This window comes from Rattus rattus, chromosome 14 (assembly GCF_011064425.1).
Source record: "Rattus rattus isolate New Zealand chromosome 14, Rrattus_CSIRO_v1, whole genome shotgun sequence".
In the NCBI taxonomy this organism is placed as follows: Eukaryota; Metazoa; Chordata; class Mammalia; order Rodentia; family Muridae; genus Rattus; species Rattus rattus.
This window is the reverse complement of record NC_046167.1, coordinates 12,540,986-12,546,104: the sequence shown is the minus strand read 5'-3', so window position 1 is coordinate 12,546,104 and position 5,119 is coordinate 12,540,986.

Here is a 5,119-nt window from a genome sequence, read left to right as displayed (position 1 = left end):
TCCTCTACCGCAGACATGGGGCTCCGGGAAACCGTGCATAAATCAAAGCCAGCGAGGAGAGGCCTGCTAGCAACCCGGAAATCAAATTGTGTCTGTGAGAAGGTCCGAGAGGAAAATAGATTAGAAGGGCTCTGAACAAGAGAGGATAAAGACAGACGGCCCCTGAAAAAATTAACGGGAGGAACACGGGGCCTGCAGAAGCAGCCTGAATTCACAAAGAGCCCTGTTGCCTCAGGATAGACCAATGTTTCAGCCACTTATGCCAGTTACTGCCTGGATAATGAATGTCAGTTTCTGCATGGATTACACGACAGTCGCCCACATTTCCCACATCTTTGTGTGAAAGTTGTGGCTGAACTGTTCTGTTCCATCCAGGGTGTCCATACTCTGGGAGCCTTTTCTCGGAGCCTTATACGATCCAACCTCCATGCCCACACTTTCACTGTCTGATTTTGGAGACAGGCGCACTTCATCGGATTTACATGACTCTTCCCCTCCCTCACCGGAAGGTGCTGCGTGTTTTTCTGCCTAAGGCAAACGGCAAACTCAAGAGTCTGTGTCCAGGCTGGCCTTGGTCTTGTGGCATCTCTGAATCCATCTCCCAAGTGCTGGCATTGTAGGTGTGAGCCCCCTCCTCCTCCCCCTGCTCACGTGCACAAATTTTGCACCACAGATTCGAAATTGGAAAAAATAAATAAAGGAAGATGCACAAAAAGTGGATGTGGTAGCACACGTGGGAAGTAGAAGCAGGCAGATCTCTGAGTTTGACACCAGCCTGGTCTTAGAGAGTTCCAGGCTAGCAAAGACTATGTAGTGAGAGAGACCCTTTCTCAAAACACAGCACACACACACACACACACACACACACACACACACACACACACACACACACCATACACACCAAGGCAAGAAACCCATAAGGGAGGTGTTTAGGATGGTTTCACAGGATGAAGTACTCCATAGACTTAGCTTATAAGAATTCCAGAGTGTGTTTAAAGTATTTAGAGGATCCGTGTGAATACCACAGTATTTTTATGAAAGAGAATGAAGTGCCTATTCCATGGACTTTGGTATCTTTTGGGAGTCTTCGAATCAAGTTGCTCCAACATCAAGCAACCTTTGCCCATCGGTTCTGTATTTTCTCCAACTCTGTTGAGATCAGGCCTCTTTATCTGTCCCCCAACCAACTCTCCAGTCCCCTCAGAGAAACTGTCTCTTACGAGGTAAGAAACATCTTTCAGCTGACTGGCCTACGATGGAATCAAGTTAAGGCTTTTGTTCCTCTCATGGGCTCTGCATCACTTGGGGGACAGTCTGGTTAAGAAATCAGACACAGGCAGTCCCCACAAGCCACCAGGAGGTTCTGTTGTGTCCTTCCTATCCAAGTCAGAAAGTTGTAGCTTTACCTTTTCTTTTCTTTTCTTTTCTTTTTTTTCTGTGTCTTTTGTATGCTGGCCAGATGTAAGCATGAATTGTTTGATTTTCAACAAAGACAGGGCTTCTCTGGAACTCACTCTGTAAACCAGGCTGGCCTCGAACTCAGAGGTGGTCCTCCTGAGTCAGCCTCCCAAGTACTGTGCACCATCCCTACTGGGGCAAAAACTGGGGTTAAGTATGATTTTTCTGATACTTTGGGCTCTCTTGCTCTTTGGCTAAACCCTGTCATGTGAGCATCTGCCACCATCTGCTGATCCCCAAGCCAATTCAACTCAACTCCCCAGCTCTCCCCACGCCTCCCTCTTTCCTCCCCCTCCTCTGGGCGGCTAAGACTTACAGCTTGCTCTGTGAGTGTCATCTTAAACTCTAATAAAACTGTCCTCAAGCTGAGAGAGATAGACGGAGGGAAGAGGGGAGAGACGGCAATTCTGTATCTATCACTACACAGATGTATACACTGGCGATTCTGTATCTGTCACTACACAGATGTATGCACTGGCGATTCTGTATCTGTCATTACACAGATGTGTACACTGGCGATTCTGTATCTATCACTACACAGATGTATACACTGGCGATTCTGTATCTATCACTACACAGATGTGTACACTGGTGATTCTGTATCTGTCATTACACAGATGTATGCACTGGTGATTCTGTATCTGTCACTACACAGATGTGTACACTGGTGATTCTATATCTGTCACTACACAGATGTATGCACTGGTGATTCTGTATCTGTCATTACACAGATGTATACACTGGTGATTCTGTATCTGTCACTACACCGATGTATGCACTGGTGATTCTGTATCTGTCACTACACAGATGTATACACTGGCGATTCTGTATCTATCACTACACAGATGTGTACACTGGTGATTCTGTATCTGTCATTACACAGATGTATGCACTGGTGATTCTGTATCTGTCACTACACAGATGTGTACACTGGTGATTCTGTATCTGTCACTACACAGATGTATACACTGGCGATTCTGTATCTGTCACTACACAGATGTATACACTGGTGATTCTGTATCTGTCACTACACAGATGTATACACTGGCGATTCTGTATCTGTCACTACACAGATGTATACACTGGTGATTCTGTATCTGTCATTACACAGATGTATACACTGGTGATTCTGTATCTGTCACTACACAGATGTGTACACTGGTGATTCTGTATCTGTCACTACACAGATGTGTACACTGGCGATTCTGTATCTGTCACTACACAGATGTATACACTGGCGATTCTGTATCTGTCACTACACAGATGTATGCACTGGCGATTCTGTATCTATCACTACACAGATGTATACACTGGTGATTCTGTATCTGTCACTACACAGATGTATGCACTGGTGATTCTGTATCTGTCACTACACAGATGTATGCACTGGCGATTCTGTATCTGTCACTACACAGATGTATACACTGGTGATTCTGTATCTGTCACTACACAGATGTATGCACTGGTGATTCTGTATCTGTCACTACACAGATTCTGTATCTGTCACTACACAGATGTATACACTGGTGATTCTATATCTGTCACTACACAGATGTATGCACTGGTGATTCTGTATCTGTCATTACACAGATGTATACACTGGTGATTCTGTATCTGTCACTACACAGATGTATGCACTGGTGATTCTGTATCTGTCACTACACAGATGTATACACTGGCGATTCTGTATCTATCACTACACAGATGTGTACACTGGTGATTCTGTATCTGTCATTACACAGATGTATGCACTGGTGATTCTGTATCTGTCACTACACAGATGTGTACACTGGTGATTCTGTATCTGTCACTACACAGATGTATGCACTGGTGATTCTGTATCTGTCATTACACAGATGTATACACTGGTGATTCTGTATCTGTCACTACACAGATGTATACACTGGTGATTCTGTATCTGTCACTACACAGATGTATACACTGGTGATTCTGTATCTGTCATTACACAGATGTATACACTGGTGATTCTGTATCTGTCACTACACAGATGTGTACACTGGTGATTCTGTATCTGTCACTACACAGATGTGTACACTGGCGATTCTGTATCTGTCACTACACAGATGTATACACTGGCGATTCTGTATCTGTCACTACACAGATGTATGCACTGGTGATTCTGTATCTGTCACTACACAGATGTATACACTGGTGATTCTGTATCTGTCACTACACAGATGTATGCACTGGTGATTCTGTATCTGTCACTACACAGATGTATGCACTGGCGATTCTGTATCTGTCACTACACAGATGTATACACTGGTGATTCTGTATCTGTCACTACACAGATGTATGCACTGGTGATTCTGTATCTGTCACTACACAGATGTATACACTGGTGATTCTGTATCTGTCACTACACAGATGTATGCACTGGTGATTCTGTATCTGTCACTACACAGATGTATGCACTGGTGATCTGTCATTACACAGATGTATACACTGGTGATTCTGTATCTGTCACTACACAGATGTGTACACTGGTGATTCTGTATCTGTCACTACACAGATGTATACACTGGTGATTCTGTATCTGTCACTACACAGATGTGTACACTGGTGATTCTGTATCTATCACTATACAGATGTATGCACTGGCGATTCTGTATCTGTCACTACACCGATGTATGCACTGGTGATTCTGTATCTGTCATTACACAGATGTATGCACTGGTGATTCTGTATCTGTCACTACACAGATGTATGCACTGGTGATTCTGTATCTGTCATTACACAGATGTATACACTGGCGATTCTATATCTGTCACTACACAGATGTATGCACTGGCGATTCTGTATCTATCACTACACAGATGTATACACTGGCGATTCTGTATCTGTCACTACACAGATGTATACACTGGTGATTCTGTATCTGTCATTACACAGATGTGTACACTGGTGATTCTGTATCTGTTACTACACAGATGTATACACTGGTAATTCTGTATCTGTCACTACACAGATGTATACACTGGTAATTCTGTATCTGTCACTACATAGATGTGTACACTGGCGATTCTGTATCTGTCACTACACAGGTGTGTACACTTTATGAGCTTAATTGTAAAAATGCCTTTGTTCCATTTGGTTAGTATGTGCATCTGTGTGTACTCGCACACCTGCACATGTCTTGACACACTTGTGGAGCGTGTACTATCCTTCTACCCCATGGGCGCAGGAGATTGAACTCAGGTCATCAGGCTTGGTGGCAATCAAACAACTTTACCTGCTGAACCATCCCACCAGTTCCAGGAGATAAGTGGCATTTCAAAACCCTAAGTGGCAAAATCTTAACCTAAGCCCACGTCAACCCTAAAGAGAAAGCATAAAGAAGGTTAGCATAACAAGGCATTGTACTGAGGCAGTCCTGTCCACCATTGGGATTGTTGGCAAAGATCCTGAATCCTTCTTCCAAAATCTGATCTCCCCCCAACCCACCCCCACACCTGCAGTTCAGTGTGGCCATGTGGCTTGCCTCAGAAATAAAACATGAGCACAAAGGTCGTGTCTGCCGGGATGTTTCTAATGCCTGTTCATGCTTTCCTCATGCATTAAAATTCACTCTCTCCTCTCCTGCTGCCCTGGGTCTAACAACTTCCCAGCAACGCCCTACTTGAGGGAATGCAGACGTGAT